We start from the raw sequence: 22,085 nt of genomic DNA on the forward strand, positions 1-22,085 counted from the left end.
CAAATTTACTAACCATTTTCCATACCTAGTGATCAACTGACTGCCAAAAGGCTTCATTCCTCTCATTTAACAATAGCATTCATGTCAACTTTATCTTCAGTTTCTTTTAATTAAACTAGGCAGTTACCTTTTCACTTTTAAGACCTTCTTCTGATAAAGAATAGTACGTACTCATTCAGTGGCTATTAGAAGACCTGTCTCTGAATTAGTACCAATTCACAGTGGCTATTAGAAGACCTGTCTCTGAATATCTGTTTTATTTGGAATGAAAGGAGTTGCTATTCCTACTATGGATCAAAGGGATGTTGCAAAGAACCATGAGTAATGCTTGGTGCAACATGTGATGTGCACTGATAGCACTATTCCCCCTACGGGAGAATTATTATTTTTAAATTTAGCTTGATTTTGGTAGCATCAATGTTAGATTCTATAGGCTTCCACATAATTCCAGTCTCGAATTTTTTTTTCCATACAATATAGTGCTGATTTCCATTATAATGTGAAGAGCTTAAGTACAAAGTACTTTATTTTAGTAATATTGATTTGGGATACCACTCCTTAGTAGTCAGGTTGCAAGTTCCTACATCCTCACCATTAGCATTCATATTCACTATAAACTCAAATACCGTATTAATTTTTTTTTTTAAATTTGGGGCTTTTTTTTCGTTTACACTTAATTGAGATTCCATGTTCCAGCTACATGAGTTTTAAAAATTTTTTATGTGAACAGATCTCATTTGCACTCTTGCACCAAGATTGCTTAACTACTATTTCCAATTTGTATATTGTACCTTTCATTTGATAATCTTACCTACGTACATTATTTCTATGAATAACTTATCATTTGCTAATTTGACATTCACTATATTGTGCAATTATTCCTTGAAAATTTCATTTGTTTTTGCAATTTGCAACCTAAGTCAAAAGCTTTTAGCTAAGTATCTTAGGTTTTGCAACCTGTGTAGTCCAGGTACTTTATTTGCACTATGCAGCCATAGCGTAAGATCTAACTTGACCAAGACAAATGGACAAGGATGATTAAAAGAGGAAAAAAAAAAAGTTTCACTTTAAACAATTTAATAAGTAGACTCAACTTTTTCCTAAAAGGAATATGGAATAAACCACTGTAATACAGAATCGTCCCAGGAGTTACACACCACGAAGTCCAAAAGGACATGTTGAATATATCCCCCAACTCTGCCGCTGAAAGTCTACTTGAGCTTGGGCTCTACAGCTGAAAGTCTAGTTGAGCTTGAGCTCTAAAGTCTTTTCATCAAACCTCACCCTAAAGCTAATTCAATTAATCAGCCTCAAAGTGATTAAAGGCCGAATAGAATTTTTCACCATCAAAGAAGTGATCCGTAAATGTATTCTACAGCTGATGTTAATAGTTCTTCCACCACCACCACACTTCACGAGGCCACAATACAAGATGGCGAATACGCGGATTTTAGCTTGATGATTAATCTTCAATCACTACAACGTCTTTCTTGATCAAAAATTCAACAATTTCTTCCTTGAAGTCATTTTCATTCGATGTAAGGGTGTCGGTATCTTGTCCTGAAATTAAAAAGCAGTCAACTTTTTAGAACTTAAACCACACTGCTATTGCTTTCCAAATTTCCTTGAACTTTCTATAAAGACTCTTGGCATTTCAATTTACAAATACTAAAACCAAAAACATTACTTTCAGATCTAACCAAGATATACCCTAAAATCAACGAAATCTTAGAACCTATGCAGACAAAAACTACGTGTTTCTGAAATGTATTATGAAAACCAAAGTATATTTCTAAAATTATTTATACTTCTTTGGATAAAGTTTTAACTACAAATATTTTTTCAATATACATATCTGACGTCACTGATTCATAACTTGCCATAATTGTAATATGGTACATTCAGTCTGACACTGTCAAATTTCAATTTGCTTAAGTAAATATGGCCATTCTACATACTCATTGAAAAATACAGGGTGGACAACCCCCCCCACACCCCCCCCTCCAAAAAGAACAAAAAAAAAAAAAAAAAAAAAAAAAGCAAGCAAGCCCCGTGCACACTTCTTGTATTATTTCCTTCATTCATTAACTAATCACTTATTTTTCAGGACATGGCAGCAGCAACGCCTGCAAACACAATGAGGCCTCATGGAAACTCGAACAAAGAATATATACATTACTCGTAAAATTTTACTTTTAAGATGGCCTCGTTCAGAAAACCCAGGAGGACTTTAGAGCATCAAGTTTGAATGCGAGAATGCTCCCTCCAAAAGCAGAATTCAGAACTGGGTGGACCACTTTTGAGAATTATGGAACCATGAAGAACCTCAACGTAGCCCCAATCAGGACGTACCAGGAAGCGTACAGCGGAGCTGATCGAGAGGGTAAGGGAGTCAGTTGAGCAGAGTCCGCAATACTGTGCGCAAGGAGAGTCACTCTCTTAGCATATCCCGTGAGATGTGCATGAGAGTACTACTCAACGATATAAAGGCTTACCCATACAGAATACAGACGAAGCAGACCCTTACACCCTCCGACAAACAGCAGATAAAGGCTATGGCAGTCAAGTTGCTTAAGAAAATCTAGGAAACCCCAGAATTTTCTAGACCTCCTTTGAACCTCAAATGAAGCCCACTCTCATCTTGAAGGAAAGGTGAACTCAAAGACAATTGTCTTCTGGGAACGTCAAGCCTAACAAAATAACCACCAAGCCTCTACACTCCCCTAAGTGCACAGTGTGATCTGCAATCTCAGCCACAGGCATCATCGGACAAATGTTCTTTGAAGAATCGGGTGCGACAATGACAGTCGCCAAGAAAGATACGTTGAGGTCCTCAATGCCTTAGAGAGTGAGCTACAGACCCTCTTATCTGTTGCTTACGAGAAAGTACCGGTTCCAGCAAGATAGAGCAAGCTCTCACATGTCCAATCTTTCCGAAGACTGGCTTAAAGAGAACTTTGGAAGCCGTGTGATCAGTCTCCAGACTGATTTTGAGTGGACATCCTCACAGCCCAGACATTAGCCCCCCCAGACTCCTTCCTTTGGGGCTACTTGAAGGACCGAGTGCATGCAAGGAGACCCAGGCCCATCACTGAACTCAAGGAAACCATTAGGGAGGAGATTAGAGCCATTCCTCAGTCTGTTTGTAAGGATGTCTTGAACAACTTTGTGCTACGCCTTAAGAAATGCATGGAGCTGATTGGCAGTCATCTCAAGCAACATGCTCTAGATTGAAGAAGAAAAGGCCAATCATTATGATTTTTAAATATGATGTTCTGAACACAATAAACTAGTTATAGCTGGTGGCTCTTGATGCCTACAAAAAAATAATAAAAATAATAAAATTTAAAATAAAATAATCGAAGTTGGCGCCCGTTTTTTTTTTTTTTTTGGGGGGTCACCCTGTATATTCAGCATTTTCAGCATTCCTCCTGATAAAGAACGTCAGCTCATATATTGCAAAAGGTATCAGTAACAGAAATGAACACAAAAGAGACTTCACTCATCATTACATTGTTCTCTTGTTCTATGGTCCCTATGGTCTATTATCTACAACTCTACTCATACGAGAGGAACCGAACTTCAAATATAGAGGTAGTTATTGACAGATGCTTCCATACCTAGTAAAGCTTACAGAAACAACCCCCCTTGCAATGTCACACAAACACAAAGGAGTGCAGCATTTGCCATAGTGTGTATAAAACTACCCTCTTGCTGATCCCACAAAATAAAAATGAGCTAAAAAAATTAAAAAATTGTAAATGTACTGCACATTACAAAAATGCTGTTACAAATGAACTGAGTAGAAGGTACAAGTAATTAAAGGAATAAAGCAATTCTCACCATCACGAAGTTTCAAGCGTCTTCTTTGGTCTCATTGTAAAGGTCTATTTGCTTCTGGCGATATTCTGTGAACACAGCCATCTGCTTCTGTCGCTTCTCAATAATTTCTCGAGAGGCCTTGCTGAAACGCATACTTATCTTGCACCTCAAAGTTAGCAGCATACTTCTTCATGTTCTTCTTGATATCCTGAGAGATATACAAAGGGAAGATGTATATTAACGCAACCATGACACAAACAACAACAGTTTTCTCTCTCTACGTTTCACTACAGTATTTTACTCCATTACATTGTGCCTCCCTTTTTACATCAGTTAAATTCCATTTCAGTGATGACAAAATCACCAGATAACTAACTCCTCACCTCAAAACAGGTTCAATGCTTTGCAATAATTAAAGATTACTTTCCCTGTCATTACTAACATCACTGGAAAAAATTGGTAAAAAAATTTACATGAAACTGTTATTTTTGACAGTCATTCTAGTTATTTGTGTTACTTAATGGACGAAGAAGACCAATAAAATATTAACCACAGAATTTATAATACAGTAGATTAAAATGTGTAATATGGAGTAAAACACTTCATGCTGAATTACTCTCATTTCTTGCAAGACCTTGATTCATTTCAACAATTTTTACTTTAATACTGAACATATGAATGATCTTTGGTTCTTTGACATGGCATTCATTTTCAGCTATGTTGCTGATGTTAAAAAGTAATACACTTATGACAAGTCTCCAGAAATGAAATAATCAAGACAACCATAAGGAAGACATTTTCCTAAAATGAAAAAGCAAAATGAATGCACCCATCATCTACCAAAGCTTCACTTCCATTGCAAAACTTTCTTCTACTATTGAATTTTCCACATCAGCAATTAACCAAACAAGCAACCCAAAAATTTATGTATTTTCCTTTTTTTTTATTATAAAATTAGGGAACAAGCAAACAGATCTCTTACCTTAATATCTTGAGCTGAAAGCAGCGAGGTGGACGAGGCCTCCACAGCAGCTGACAGAACTTATTGAAGACTTGTCTCTTCAAGCATTTTCCTTGGAATGACCACAACCAGTAAGCATTATCAACCTATCACAATGGAAAAGGAATGTTATACATTTTCAACCAAAGAAAACATTAAATATAAACCAATACAAGGGATAGATGATATAAAAGATACAAAAAAATTACATGATCAAGCACAGATACATCAGATTTCCCATTCATAAGTTAGACAGGAGTTATCTTGGTTTTTTATCTTGTGCTCTTCATGACCGATTCCTTATCTGAACTAAGGTTTCATCTTTTTTTCTTTATCCTGCTCATTTTCATTTCTTGTTTTATAGGTTTCTTTTGCACCAAGACTTCTACCCCACAGGCAATTACCACTTGCAGCATGCATTGTGCCACAGAGTTAATCTACTTCAGTGTACTATGCACCAATGGGAAGTAACATTGTGCCCGTGTTTCACAAGATTACATTAATGTCATGAAATATATTTATCATTGTCTAGTATTTTTTGCACTATAATTTCCATAGGTTTACAATATTTTCTAACTCAAAGTAAGAACCATACATACCTTATTGGCCCCGCCACCAAAGACACCAAGATGCAACATAACGACCCGTTGGATCCCACTCAATATCAGTTGCCATAAAGGTTGTTTCAGCAGTTTGCATTACCTGTTTATTGAAAGAGAAAATCAATTACATGACATATAATCACACCTGAACTGCCCCTCATTAACATGTCCTCTATCAATAATGACACTGAACTTGTAAAAAAAATAAATAAATAAAAAAAAAATAAAAAAAAATAAAAACATACCAATTATCAAAATTATTGCTAAATCTATTCTAAGACTTCTAAAAAGGCTACCTTGATAACAAAAACCAGTGTAATGGAACCAATCTTTTAGAATTCTATGATTGAGTTGAATGAGGAGGTTAAGTTTAACTGCTCATGACCACAACTCGCATACAACCCAAAATATTTACTTCTACAGTCTACAGCAAAAACAAATGGCTGTCATTAGTTTACGTTGCCAAACTTTTTCCCGATTTAAAATCAGACTAGTTACCTGCATCCCTCATGTATTAGGGGTTCTCTAATCTGGTCATAAAATCCTACTTCTCCCTCTCTCAGGCTTTCCAGACAAAATGAAAAATCTAAATTTTTAAGTAATTTGTATTTTTCCAGAATCACAAACCTGAGATCTTTACAATCGTGAAAGTTAATTCCTATATGTGAAGAACGAGAGTTTGTAATTGTGTAGGAACAAAGCCTCTTTCCCTAGTCATAAACAACCCAACCCAATCACCAATAGGGTGTCAATAACTGTATTGGGCACAATTTTCAGTGTCAAAAATGATGAAAACAATTTGGGGGGGGGGGTGCAGGTCCACAATAATATTGCATGTGAAGTATAAAGTCTTTAATAGAAAATAAAAGCTTTCGAACTTTATACTAGGTTCATCTTCAGTCAAGTAAACATTATGACTTTAAAGATCTTTCGATTAACTTTCAACTCATCAAATATGGATCATGTCAAACCTAAAATAAAATTAGCTACACGAGATGTAGTTACTGTAGTTACACTAAAAAACTTTCTTTCTTTTTGAAGCAGAAGACTGTATGAGGTAAACGAGGTCAATCAGCATTGAGAAGCTGGAAACCCAGAGAAGATCCTCACTATTAATCTTGGGGTCATGCATAGTAGAAAAAATATTAGCTAGAACACTTTTCAGTATCAAAATACGGCAATCCCCATAGAAGTTTCAAGCAAGTTACCTTTATTATTCTGGGTAAATTCAACAATACCACTAGGACTTCATTCCCAGTTCCAAAGATAGCAATTAATAACCAAGGAGCCTTAACCAGTAAACAGAAAGAAATTTCTGAAAAGAGTTTACAGTAATGATAGTATCCTTAACTTTACATAGCACATATTATGCATACTTGAATTAAGCTACTAGTACAAAATTTACTTTGCCTTCATAAAAACATACACCCAAAAGGAAATACATTACATCTTAAAAAAATTCAAGACTTTATACTTCACATGTGATATTATTATGGACCTGCAACCAATAACTGTATTAGCTCATCACATGTGTGTCACCAAGATGATATTAGGTCTGTATGACAAAATTAAGCCTGAGATTTCAATAGTCATACAAATCCCACTTGAGAACCTGAAGATGTCAACTAATGCAATTCACAGAAAAAATAAATAAATAAAATTTATATTGGGTAGAAACAGGATGCCATCTGTAGTGTATTGTGGAAGATTTAATATCTCTCACCCAAGTAGGGTTGTTCGAAGAGCAAAAGCGAAAATCATAAAAACTTGTAACTTATTTTGCCTTCTACTGTATACACACACAATCAAGGCCAAATACAAAAGAAATTTGTTCCTAGCCAACCTCCGTGCTTCATTGACTATATACATTTAATTTTTACAGATACCACAATAAACATTTAGCTTCAAATGACATCAATAGCTGCATTTTATCATGAACATTTGCCAATTGATGACATAATTCTACTAATCTCACAAGCAATACACTGGAAGTGTTTTAGTAGACAAATTTTGGACATCCCAAAAATTAATAGAAAATGAACTGCATCATTACCTGGAAATCCTCGGTGACCATGAACTCCAGAATTTTGGATACCCCAAAAATATCAATGGTTAAAAAGGAAAGCACGATACAATAGAATACAGAAGCATTTATACAAATGAACTTGCATCATTACCTGGAAATCCTTGGTGTCAATAAACTCAAGAGCTCCACTTAGGTTATGAAGGCCAGCCAATACAACAAACTGACCCTGTGGAGACCAGAAGAGGTTGTTGCATGGACGTTTCTCCAACTTCTTCAGCTCAGTTGGCGGTTGTCCCTTATTCACTTGGAAGAAGGTGACATTAACATTGGGAGGTTCCCCTGATATTAATACCAAATTTATTATTTACTGGTTCCCAAGCAAATGCCTGAAAAAAAAAGTACAAAGCTCTTATTTGATGCACTGATGACTTATATCACACATACTTCAACAGACTTACATTTATCTACAACCCCCAAAAAATTACTACAGAATACTATACACATGATAGATACTCTACTCTGTACATACACTGATAATATAAAATTTTTTTTAAATTCAATAAAAAGAGCTTATGTGTTCTAATTTTCTTTGAAAACTTTTCAACTATTAATCATACTAATAGTAGACAAGAAACTCAGATCTGAATGCATTTACGATTTCCTAGATGGCTTCAATTCATTTGATGTGCAAATGGACATTATGTAAACCCCAACTGTGTATGTCAAAAAATTTTCTTTCAACCCTTGTGTACATAAGCCTATCAAATACTGGTTTCACTTTGATACGCCATCCATGATTTTTGGTACTTTCTCTGTTTTCTCTTGCAAGTCATATCTTTACCAAGAATATTATGGATAGCCACTTCACTCATAAATAAAGCCAACCATAAGTAAATCTGAGAATTTTGATTAGCCACACCAAACACAATCCAACATACTACCAAACAACATTCCATTATTATCAATTAAGACCCTAGTGTTAAATTTCTCTCCAACCCATTTTAAAATTTCATCACCTCAAATGCCCAGATCCTTGATTAACTTTCAACTCATCAAATATGGATTATGTCAAACCTAAAATAAAACTAGCTACAAGAGATGTAGTTACTGTAGTTACACTAAAAAACTTTCTTTGAACAGAAGACTGTATGAGGTAAACGAGGTCAATCAGCATTGGGAAGCTGGAAACCCAGAGAAGATCCTCACTATTAATCTTGGGGTCATGCATAGTAGAAAAATGTTCAGAGCTAGAACACTTTTCAGTATCAAAATACGGCAATCCCCATAGAAGTTTCAAGCAAGTTATCTTTATTATTCTGGGTAAATTCAACAATACCACTAGGACTTCATTCCCAGTTCCAAAGATAGCAATTAATAACCAAGGAGTCTTAACCAGTAAACAGAAAGAAATGTCTGAAAAGAGTTTAACAGTAATCATAGTGTGTCCTTAACTTTACACGTAGCACATATTATACATACTTTGCATTCATAAAAACATACACCCAAAAGGAATACATTACATAAAAAAAATAAGCCTAAGTCTGCACCTAAAATGAACAAAATCCTCAGTTGAAGCTATAGTCGACCCCCAAGGAAATGATAATAAGATACAAGACTAGTAATTGATGATTTCCAAAGCCAGAACTACAAAAAACAAGATTACAGCATTATTTTCAAATTCATAAAGAAAAAGAAAAAAAAAATTATCACCAACTAAGACACATACCTGAATATTTTCCTTAATTTCCAAGCTGTCAACAGCAATTCCCTTTTCTCGCATATGGAAAATTTCAAAATTGTAGTATATACCGGAGTACTTCACTTCATTCTTTTCACGTTTTGCCTTGGCGTATCTGGCGACCTTAACACACAAATAATCACCACATTTCTGCCAGTGCATCTTGCAGTCAGCAACATTGAACAGATTCTTTGTGCGCACCTGAGGAAAAAAAGATTGTACTTGACACCCTAATCTCTCATTATGTATGAATACTAACGACGACTTTAATCATTCACATTCTAGTAAACCATTCCTTATAATTAAGTCTTATTTTGAACCAAATAGTACACAAGTACAAATTTACATGTGTAACTTACTTCTTCTCTGCTTGGTATGGAAACAAGGGTCACTTTGGCTGGTACATCTTTGTCTTCTGCAATCCAATATGCCAAAATGTTGTCTGTGGGAGACCAACTGAAGTCCTTAATACCACTAACTTTTATGCTCTTTTCTTATCAGCAATCTCCGAGGACTGAAAAAGAAAGGTCTTGACTAGAATCTTTCAAACTTGCTTAAACAGGGATAGTTCCAGAACCCACTGTGGAAATGCTAAATCCCCTCTAAAAATACTTATTACTGTTTTACAACTACCAAATACCCTGTACCCCTTAAACTAAATTGCTCATAACTGCCTATTTTCACAGTTCACTCCCTAATATCACATTTCTTAAAAAGTAAATTGCAATTCATCTGACTATACAAACCTGAGGTACTTTTCATTAAGAATTACTGACAGGGAAGCTGGGAAAAGCCATTAAACTTTTTAACAAGGTGGTTAGGCAGTAACCTACCGTTTGGTAGACTGCCTGCCCGGATGTAAACATTCCAATTTGCCTTTCAGCCCAGGTTTCAGATTGAGGGGTGGCATGAAGCGGGCATAAATGTTATGTAAAGGACCTCAGGTTTGTATAAAAAAGGAAAAATTAAAAATACAATTTACTTTCAAAAATTGTGACTTGTTCCTACACGATATACAAAACACAGGTCCTTTACATTAGGGGAGGAATCTGGAGACAAATAACAGTATTCTGAAGTTTACAAGTATTGTTAGTTACTTACCGGGGTCTCATACACACTTAAGAGATCTTCACCAATCCTGGCAAAGTACCTATCATCATTGGACCACTTGAAAACTGGCCACAGTGGTGGTCTCTCAGCATTGAATGCTCGCTTCTTCTGGCCAGATCTTGTGTCCCAAATAATGACAGACTGGGGTTCTTCAGCCCTCGGATCAACGTGAGGAGAGAATGTGACCAAGTATCTGATGTTGAAAAAAAAAAAATTGACCTTAGATCACTTTGATATACCAAACGAAAAATGGCACGAGTTAATTTGAGTTAATTGGTAAACTAGAAGTATTGTATATTTCTTTTGTTTCTAATCAATTAGACCACCTAGTTGAAATTCTTAATTAGCCAAGTGGTATAAAATTGAAATTCTTAATTAGCCAAGTGGTATAAAATTGAAATTCTTAATTAGCCAAGTGGTATAAAATTGAAATTCTTAATTAGCCAAGTGGTATAAAATTGAAATTCTTAATTAGCCAAGTGGTATAAAATTGCCAATCAGCTAACATGGGTGGCTAAGGTGATTTTACTTAAAGAACCTGAATTTAACAGAAATACGTACAGCACATGCAATAAAACTTATAACACTCTTGATAGCAAAGTGGTCAGTTAACTGTTTACAGAGTATCTAAACAAATATATTATCACAATAAAATTGTTTCATATGCATATAATTGCCAGGTAATTACATAGCTATTATTTCTGCTCGTGCTGCAGCCTTTTTAAAAATTCACAGTAGCAATTCTATTGTTCTGAGTAGGTGACAAGCCCCGCCCAAAATCGAGGTGAGGAACACGATAAACAATCTGGCCAATAAGACACTTTGGTGCCTTCATGTCCATAAGAGAGGAGGGCAGGATCTGATTCTGTAATTAAATCAGCAGTAGCTAAAGCAATGAGGAAGTGTGTTTTATCGAGCGTGGTTGCTCAGAGAGATGGAACGAAGAATCTTGTGTAAGTCCTTCAACACTTTTACTTTGACTGAGATTGAAGCAGCCAGTCATCCAGATACAGACTGATGTTCATCCCTACACATCAGAAAACCATGAAAAAAGCTGCTGCAAAAAGTACTGAAGCATACATCAGAGCCAGCAGAAACAAAGTGAGCTTATTGGCCAGGTTGTTTCTCATATTCCTCGATAGTTGGCGGGAGTTGTCACCTACACAAAACAACAGAATCACTAAAAGGCTGCGGCACGAGTAGAAACATTAGCTTTGTAATTACTCGGTAAGTTACGTATGTGAAAGTCCCAGGTTTCAATCCTGTCCAGGGCAAATGCACTAACAACTATGATTCCCCTCCAGGTTTAGTGATTTTAACATTAAACTGTGTATTTTTCAATAAAAGTACAATGCAAAAACAAGCAATTTTAATGCTTTTCTACCCCTCATTTTGGGACCACCTTGACGTGGTGGGGGGAGGGGGGCTCCTCGAAACCTCAGGAATCTATTCCCAGGTTCGAACCCAAGAGTCCCATATGACATTAATATTTTATTTTCGAGTAAACTTATGTGGACTTTTCCATTTTTTGCCAAAATTTTTAAAAAGCAAATAATGAGAAACATATCATGGCTTAACGTGGAGTTAAATCCGAAGCTAAATAGTGAGAACTGTGGTAGATCCATCATCTACCCGACAATGTTCGGACCTGTTTTTCAGGCGGAACTATTCTGTGGAGCTGGACCTCACACGGATTCCAGGGGAGGCCTGGTTCTAGGAATAGAACTCTCGGCATTCTATCCATTTGCCATAATGTGATTAGGATGGGGATAATTGTATTAAACATAATACTCTAGTCCTAGCAAGCGGGTTCTGCTTACACTTGGGCCATACTAATCGTGTTATGCATCCCCTTTTGGGGTAGGGTAGGGTGATGCGGACATTTGGGAGTCCTTTCTCACTTGTGCCTTTGGCAGAAGATTTAACTACGCGAAGGGCCAATGATATCTTTTCAAGAAAAATTTTTTTTTTTTTTTTTTTTTTTTTTTTTTTTTTTTTTTTTTTGTAAAAACTCAAAATTTATGAACTGTGAAATAAATGATTTGAGTACCCCTGGGCCCCATGATGGAAAAACTACGGCACAGTTGATGACCATTGGCACGTCACTCCCGAATTTCCTAGGTACTGCCACAAGTAGTGAAAGTACTATAAAAGATACAAAGGAACACCCTGTTCCAAGTAAAGCAGCAGAGCCAGAAAACCAAATAGAGTGCATAAATAAAAAAGAAACAAACAAACATAAATTGGTAAACTCCAATATCGTAACAATGGAACCATATATGATGAACAATAATTCTGAATTAGAGACAAATAATCCTCCCAGCATACAGAAAAATATAAAAATCATAATAGACAAGCAACATCCATAAAACAAGGACCAAAAAGAAACAAAAATTACCGAACTTAATCCCACATTGGTACATTTTGATGACCTCTTTGGACCAGTAATTGGTCAAAGATTTCTAGTCCTCAAAACGCTGACAACAAAATCTCAGCAGCGATGCTAGAAAAAAACAAATTACTTAACATATATCCAACACAAGACATGGAATGCAGACACATCAAAGGACAATGAATGGCTTATCCAAGTAACCAATAAAAAGCAGTCCACTGCCTTTTTAAGTATAACAGAAATAAATAATATAAAGGTAATAATTACAAGCCACGAAACATTGAATTATGTACAGGGTACAGTCATCCCTACCAGGTAGCGAGCAGGAGCTTCCTTCAAAACAACTATTGCTAGACTCCCTAAAATTGAGATATAACAATATCCACGATTTAGAAATATACTCTATTTCAAGTAGGAAAGATAAAAGTAAAAATATCAACATTGCCAAAATAAAATTTACAGGCCAGACTTACCATTTAAAATAAAAATTCTAGGACAAAATAGAGAAGTTCGTCCTTTTGTTCCTAAACCATTACAATGTACACAGTGCTCAAGGTATGGACACACATACAAAAGATGCCGTAATAAAGCTATATTGTGCAGTTCCTGTGCATCAGATGACCATACCACTAATTGGAACTGTAATCAATCAAAAGTATTAATTGTGGACTAGCCCATCACGCAAAATCTAAGGAGTGTTCATTTTACCAATATAACAGAACTTCAGTTGTTAATAAATAGGACAGGAATGTCAGTCATGGAAAGCCAGACTGAGCTAAAAGTAAGAGGCGTTAACAATCCATCCAAACCCCCACCTTTTCAAATGTGACTAAAAATCAAGACATCAAACAGCACAATGACAAACAAGATAGTATAAACAGGGAAACTGGATTTCATACCAATAACTACTGAAACACAAAAATAAAAGTGATATTACAACAACCAATACCACCACCAACATAGATGATTCAGTTATCCATGGAAAGAACTTCCAATAGAAGAAGAATTAAATAATGATGATAATCGAACTGGCAAAAGAAAAGAATTCTAGAAAGAACCCCACTAAGGGAAAAAGGTAACTATTGAAAATTACAATCAATCCAGAGAGACTCCAACTACACCAGGAGACATTTTAAAAAGGATATTAAACTAACCTCATCACAAGTGGAAATACACAATTACCCTCAATCTCAATCAAACAGCCAACATCTGGAGCAGTAAAGATCACTCTTTACAAGTTCCATCAAATAATACTAAAGAAAATCATACCATTAAACAAACCAAAATATAACTATCACCCCCCAACATCCACAAGACCGAAATATCCCATTAACAACAACAAAACAAATAACCCCTCAAACCAACAGTCCTTATCACTACAAAGAAAAAGGAACAATAGAATTACAAAACCAGAAATTTCTAAAGCTAGACCCAAAAACTTCTGAACCAATAATTAACATTACCAAACATGCTTCATCTTGTGGTTGTAATGAATGCTTTGTAAGTACATATAACCAAACTAACTACCAAGACAGAGGACACAGTACGAAATTGTATTGACAATTTTACCAAATTAAGGAGGTGCCCTTTAAACCACCCAACATGAGAACGAATTATGTTCTGAATCCTTAAAATACAAAAAGGAAATTATAAAATCAAAAAATAGACTAATTAATATTCAACTATGAAAAACAAACAACTCGCAGAATCTAATAACCAACATACAAATACAACGAGTTAAAAAACCACAAATAAATTCAAATGCATATAAACTACGAGATAAAGTAAAATCAGCAATCAATTTACAGAATTTTGAACACCAATTCCTCCCAATAATGGAATATAAAATAACTTCAATGGAATATAAATGGTCTCTTAACCCGACTACGTCTGGGTGAATTACAAAGAATCATACGAGACCACACCCAATGTGCATATGTCTACAACATATAGGAAGTAACCCTACAAATATCCAACACTATAAAATTGCCTGTTATTCACCAACTGACGGTGGAAAATTAGGCACAGCCATATACGTTCAATAATAGCATTACATATGAACCTGTTGACATACCATCTATGCCATATCAAATAACATCAATTAAACTGTATATGCCTGATAAAGTAAAATTACTATTTGTAATTATATAACCAACCAAATTTCAATGCAAATTTCAGTGATTTTTCTGAACTTATTAGCAAAAGTATACAGGAAACCATTACTTATAGTAGGAGATTTTAATGCACATAATCCATTATGGGATATTTAATAACCCCACTGACACATCCGGAATCAACATAGAGAATACTATAATGAAACACAACCTGTATTGTCTCAATGAAAGTGAAGTTCCAACATATTTTTCAAATACACACCTAACCTTTTCTTCAATTGACATTTCATTATGTTCAAATGATGTAGCGGTAGAAATTTGAATGGAACATCCTAGACGATTCATACACAAGTGACATTTCCCAATCATTCTGAACTACTTAAGTAATGTCAAAATATTGCCACCTACAAGATATAATATCCAAAAGCTAACTGGGATAAATATTTCCTATACACGAAACATATACCACCATTCCCACATAATGAAGATCACAATACTACATGTGAATCCTTCTCAAACTTCATAATAAATGCTGCAGATAAAAGTATTCCAAAAACCAAAACACATTCCACAAAATCCCCTGTCCCATGGTGGAATCCAACATTAACAACATTAAGTAAAATAAAAAACATATATTGAGTCGCAATCTAAACAGACTCAAAACTCGCCTTAAATCACTCAACAAAATGCCCTATAGTATAAACATATTAAACAAAATAGTTATAACAAACATAACAATTAACCACATTAAAACCACTATATAAACAAATATACAGCCAAATTTAGAAAAACGGTAATAGCTGAAAAAATCGCATCATGGAAGGAATATGTCTCAAACATATCTTCAAACACATACAAGGGATGTCTGGCAAAAGATAAGGAAAATCAATGGAAAACATATAAGACCTCCAAGAAGTGCAATACATTTAAATGGAAAAAATATACCATGATACTTATGAAATATCAAACATAATTGGGAAACATTTTGAAAACATCAGTGCTTACTCCAGCCTAGATACACATTTTCAAAGTATCAGAAAACAAAAAGAAAATATAATACTCAATTTTGAAAACTCTTGAAGACCTGGAATATAACTATATTTTTAACTATGGATGAACTAGATAATGCCATCAACTCTTGTCATCCCTCTGCACCAGGATATGATAAATATCATTTGAAATGATAGAAAAATTAGCTCCTATAGCTAAATCATATTTATTAGAATTTTACAATAGTATCTGGCTAAAACGTGTCTTTCCTGATAAATGGAAACATGCCATAATTATTCCAATAAACAAACCAGGAAAGGATGCAAGTAAGCCATCCAATTATAGACCGATATCTCTAACAAGTTGCTATGCAAAATCTTAGAAAAAATGGTTAATGCACGATTAACGTATGTAATAACCAAAGAATCCATTTTAACACCAACACAATCTGGTTCAATAGCTGGCAGATCAACCCTAGATCCCTTAACACATTTAGAAGATCATATCAAAAAAGGCTTTGAACAAAAGAAATTAACAGTAGCTATATTTTTTTTTTTTGATATAGAAAAAGCATACGATACAACATGGAAACATAACATCATGCAAAAACTCCACTCCAAAGGGACTAAGAGGCCACTTACCAATATTTATTAAGAACTTCTTAACAAACAGAACGTTTTCAAGTAAGAGTAGAAAATTCCTACTCAGTAACCTATAAACTGGAAGAAGGAATCCCTCAAGGTAGTGTCTTGAGCTGTACATTGTTTGCTTTAGCAATCAATGACATTACTATAAACTTTACCAAGTGGTGTAAAAAACAGTTTATATGTTTGATGACTTTGTCATTTACTATACGAGTAGTAATCTGAGACACGCTCAGAGAGTTCTCAGTACTGCCATTTCAAATATATGTAGTTGGGCAAATTCAGTTGGATTTAAATTTTCAACTGATAAAACAAAAGCAATCGTCTTCTACAAAGACAAAAGGTGGATGAAGAACCAAACAATCAAAACTGCATCTTTATAGCACTGAAATACAATTTTGTACAAAAAATCAAGTATCTAGGAGTAATATTTGATCAACATTTAAATTGGAAAGAGCACATCAAATACATTAAAGCCAAGGGCATCAAAGCCCTTGCCATATTAAAAAAGTTATCACAACTAATTGGGGAGCAAGCGAGACATTTATTAATGAATATAAGGCAACAGTCTTATCCATAATAGATTACTGCTGTCCAATATCATCCGCCTCAGAATCTGCATTAAAATCTCTTCGATGCAGTGCACCATGAAGGCTGCGATTGTGCACAGGAGCTTTCCGATCGTCCCCAACAAACTCACTTTTGGTGGAGGCAGGTATTTTGCCCTTAAAACATCCACCGTAATTTAATAACAATACAAAGAGGTCTTTCAATGCAAGCGGGATCGTCTCCTGCAACTTACTGCTTCCAAAACTGTAATCAAGTAACAGCAGTTAATAGTACAAGCTCTTTCCCAAAAAAGAGCTAGATACATAATGAACATACATAATATGAATCCAATTTTTCACCCACCAATGGAATTGCCACCACCATGGATTTTAAATAGAGTAAAGATATGTACCTCCCTGTCTTACCTACTCAAAAAACAAATGACAAGTACGGAAATGTACCGCCAACATGCTTTGGAGCACATTAGAAGAAAAGGCGACAAATTTATGATATATACAGACGGCTCCAAAAATAATGTTGGAGTAGGAGCATCTGCATATTCGAAAAATATGTTAAGTAAAAAAAGCCTACCTTCAATATCATCAGTATTTACTGCTGAAGTCACAGCCATACAGATGGCTCTAGATATGATATCTGAGGAAAAACAAAAAGCAGTGTGTGTGTAATTTTCAGTGACTCACGTAGCGCTATAGATGCAATAGGACAGTATACATCAGGAAACCAAATAGTACAGGAAATTCAAATAAAAATTCATCAACTCCTCAATCAGGAATATCAATGGAAATATGTTGGATCCCAGCACACGTGGGAATAAAGGAAATGAATATGCAGACTCTGCTGCCAAATAGCCCTGCACTATCCCTCCAACAATTTCATATGCCCCAGTGTCAGACTGGGTAAAATCAGTTAAAACATTAATTTACCAGGATTGGAAAGAAGAATGGGCCTCGGTGCCAAACAACAAACCAACTTAAAAATATAAAAACTGAAGTCTATGCATGGAGGACATCCTCACAGGAGGAAAGAGCAAAAGAGGTGATCCTAGCAAGGCTACGTATAGGACACACAAGATTCTCACATGGTCACTTGATGTCAACACCACATGCTGACCCAGTGAAATGTAACAGATGTCAAATACCATGACAGTACAGCATTTGCTTGTTGAGTGCCCAAATTGGACCCAGCAAAGATCTATTTATCTGCGAGTTCAGAAATGAAAAATATTCTTGCGGAAAGCAGGGATTTTTCAATTAATAAAATCATAAATTTTTTAAATAAGACGGGTTTCTCAAATAAAGTCTAAATTTTTTTTTTTTTTTTTTTTTTTTTTTTTTTTTTTCTCAGGATTGATCCCTGAGAACCAGCCCGAGAAGAGTCTACTTGAGACTCAGAGGTCTGGGAAACTAACACCTATTAAAATAATAATAATGCTTTTCTAGCCCAAGCACAAAGAAAATACGAAAGGCAAATTAAAGCGGGCAGGGCTTAATCATGGAGAATAAACTGCCACTTGGTGCCATTTAAACCATACAATATAAATATTCCTTACTTCTCACATGGTGAAAAATCAATGAACTGAACTCCAGGATGACTAAACTTCTTTAGTTGCTTGAATTTCTCACCTCCCCACAAGGCTATGCCTTGACCATGGAAAGTGGCAAGGTAAGTGCCCCGAGGTGACCAACGGACATAAGACTCTGTCCACCTCTGTAAGATAAATTTAATAATTTCAACTAATACCTTGCACAAACAAAAATTTTTTGTACATTACTACTACTTTAGACACACAACTTTATCAAAAGTCTTACTCAGCTGGCTGACCTATGAAACAAATTAAACTAGTATAATAAAAAAATCAAATTCTACACAACAGTTCTGGTTTTATACAACTTAAATAAAACCACAAGCATAAATTTCCACTAAAGTTCCTGTTCCCATGAAATCATGATCATGTAATAATGACTTTTTTTGTGAATCCCATTCCAATAGCTTATCACTCAGTAACGTGCAGCAAGCTATTTTAAAAGTGTATAATTCCCCAAAGAGTATTGTATGAAGACCAATATGTTATTGACAATTGATTTCATAACCTAAAAAACTCCTAAACCAAATGGGCTATGGTATAAAGATTAATTATTAGACTTTTGATACTAACATACCTACTGTCTACAGTTAAACCAGATAACTTGACCCTTTTGAGCTTCTGAAGATGATTATAGTAGTCATCCATTTTCAACCTCTGAGAATATGAAGTGACACATACTACTAATAATCTTCTTTTTTTGTGCACAACTATTATCATGGATTCCTCCAAGAGTTCCAAGCCCCAGCAATGTATGTGCCCAGGAATTCAGGGATTTCCATATTCCAGGTATTTGGCTGCTTCTGTTACAGATCCCATTCGACTTGCAGTAGGTGCCGTGTGAACTTTTGTAGTCTATAATCCGTGCATGGAATGTCATTCCTGGCCTACATCTCAGTGGCTTGGTCATAAAACTCGCCAACATTTAAAAAACAAATTAAACAAACTTAAACATACCTCACGTTTATCAACTTCTTGAGCTTCGGGGATGGAATTAAGATATATGGCAGTTTTAAGTCCCTCATCATAAAGAACAGAAAACATATCAAAGCAGTTCTCTTCTAGCAAGTAGTAGTGCAGGTTACCGTGATCCTGTGGGAAAAACAAATATTTTGATATTCTTCATGCTAGGAAAAAAAAAAAAAAAAAAAAAAATGACATTGTTATGATACAATAAAGTTTCATACATACTTACCTGGCAGATATATACATAGCTATAGACTCCGTCGTTCCGACAGAATTTCAAAATTTCGCGGTCACTCGCTACAGGTAGGTCAGGTGATCTACCGCCCTGCTCTGGGTGGCAGGGCTAGGGAACTATGCCCGCTTTCTAATCATAATCTCCTTTTCTTCCACCTGTCTCCTGCGGGGAGGCTGGGTGGGTCTTCAATTGTATATATCTGCCAGGTAAGTATGTATGAAACTTTATTGTATCATAACAATGTCATTTTCATACATTCAACTTACCTGTCAGATATATACATAGCTGATTGACACCCTTTGGTGGAGGGCAAGAGACAGCTAACTAACTGACTAGACAGGTAAACAACATATGTTGTAGGTATAAATAAACCTTAGTTCCTACCTTCTTAGATGGAAGACTTCGTGGCTACTGCCTAGGAGTCTGCATCATCTCAAGAACCTTAGCGAGATAGTGATCTGTGGCCAAGAATTCTTGTGGATCTGTCGATGGGGTCCCTTCCACTTACTCGACAGAATCCTAATTGGCGTTTGTCAATGGGAGCACATCCGCTTATATGACAACACGCACTAATTTAAGGAGCACACAACCAATCCCGATCACCCGAACCTAACCCATGTTAGTTCTAAGATTGCCTAGAGTTATCCCCAAACTCTTTGCAAACAACCACAAACTCGAAAATCATACATACAAAAATAACAAAAATTTTTTGTACCCCTCTAATAGTCAGATGTCACTCGAATTTCGAATAACGAGAAGTGAAGGCCGCCTGCGCGACAACTGACACTCCCTTAAATCGAAAACCCGAGAACACATCCGACAAGAGGGTTACGTACATAATTTTAAGGATTGGTGCTTTCTCCTTTACCCAGAACCGTCTGTGCTGACACAAACGGACCTAACGAAAAGCATTTATCATACGTAACTCGTACGTCTTTTAAATAATGGGATGCAAACACAGAGTTGCATCTCCAATAAGTTGTGTCCAAGATGTTCTTTAGTGACATATTTCTTTGGAACGCCACGGAAGTTGCGATTGCTCTAACTTCGTGGGCTCCCACTCTTAGGAGATTAAACGAATCATCTGTACACTTCTTATGCGCTTCTGTGATCACACTTCTCACAAAGAAGGCTAATGCGTTCTTGGACATAGGTCTTTTGGGGTCTTTCACTGAGCACCAAAGACTTTTCTGCGAACCTCCCAACTGCTTCTTCCTGTCCAGATAATATTTTAGCGCTCTAACTGGGCACAGGGATCTTTCTGCCTCTCTGCCCACCAAGCTAGACAGTCCTTTAACTTCGAAACTCCTGGGCCAGGGATTCGAAGGGTTTTCATTTTTGGCCAGAAAAAGGGACTGAAATGAACACATTGCGGAGTCACCTTTGAAGCCAACTCTTGATTCAAGGGCGTGCAACTCACTGATTCTTTTTGCCGTTGCAAGAGACATCAGAAACAAACACTTTCTAGTGATATTGCGGAACGAAGCAGTGTGAAGAGGTTCGAATTCATCTGATGACAGAAATTTAAGAACTACATCTAAGTTCCAGCTTGGAACCTTAGGTTCGCGTGATTTAGATGTCTCGAATGAACGAATGAGGTCGTGTAAGTCCTTGTCATTCGTTAGATCTAATCCTCTGTTCCTAAAGACTGCTGAGAGCATACTCCTGTACCCCTTAATAGTTGGTACCGAGAGATGCGACTCTTGCCTAAGAAACAGAAGGAAATCTGCAATTTCGGTCACAGAGGTACTGGAAGAGGACAGCTTCTTCGACCTACACCAGTTTCTGAAAACTTCCCACTTCGATTGGTACACTCGCCTCGTAGATGATCTGCGGGCTCTAGCAATTGCATTTGCTGCCTGGCGAGAAAACCCTCTCGCTCTGACGAGTCTTTCGATAGTCGAAAGGCAGTCAGAGCAAGAGCGTAGATTTTGATGGTATCCTCGAAGTGGGGTTGTTTGAGCAGATCTATTCTGTTTGGAAGAGATCTGGGGAAGTCCACTGTCCATTCCATCACCTCTGTGAACCAGGTTTGAGCTGGCCAATACGGAGCGATCAGAGTCATCTTGGTTCCTTCGGATGCCACGAATTTTCTGACTACTTCCCCCAGTATCTTGAACGGGGGAAAAAACAACGTAAACGTCTAGCCCTGACCAGTCCAGGAGAAAGGCGTCTGTTGCATAAGCCCGGGGATCCTCCACCAGGGCACAAAATGTCTCTATCCTTTTGGAGAGGAATGTGGCGAAAAGATCTATTTGAGGCTTCCCCAAAGGCGCCACAGGCTCTGACAGACT

The 22,085-nt window shown here is 36.2% G+C and overlaps 1 pseudogene; it reads right to left on the reverse strand.

Annotated features, from left to right (window-relative positions):
- Positions 1-1,060: 1,060 nt before the first annotated feature.
- Positions 1,061-22,085, reverse strand: part of LOC135206855 (eukaryotic translation initiation factor 3 subunit B-like) — a 31,523-nt pseudogene continuing 10,498 nt past the window's right edge.

The sequence above is a fragment of the Macrobrachium nipponense genome, chromosome 31 (genome assembly GCF_015104395.2).
Source record: "Macrobrachium nipponense isolate FS-2020 chromosome 31, ASM1510439v2, whole genome shotgun sequence".
Classification (NCBI taxonomy): domain Eukaryota; kingdom Metazoa; phylum Arthropoda; class Malacostraca; order Decapoda; family Palaemonidae; genus Macrobrachium; species Macrobrachium nipponense.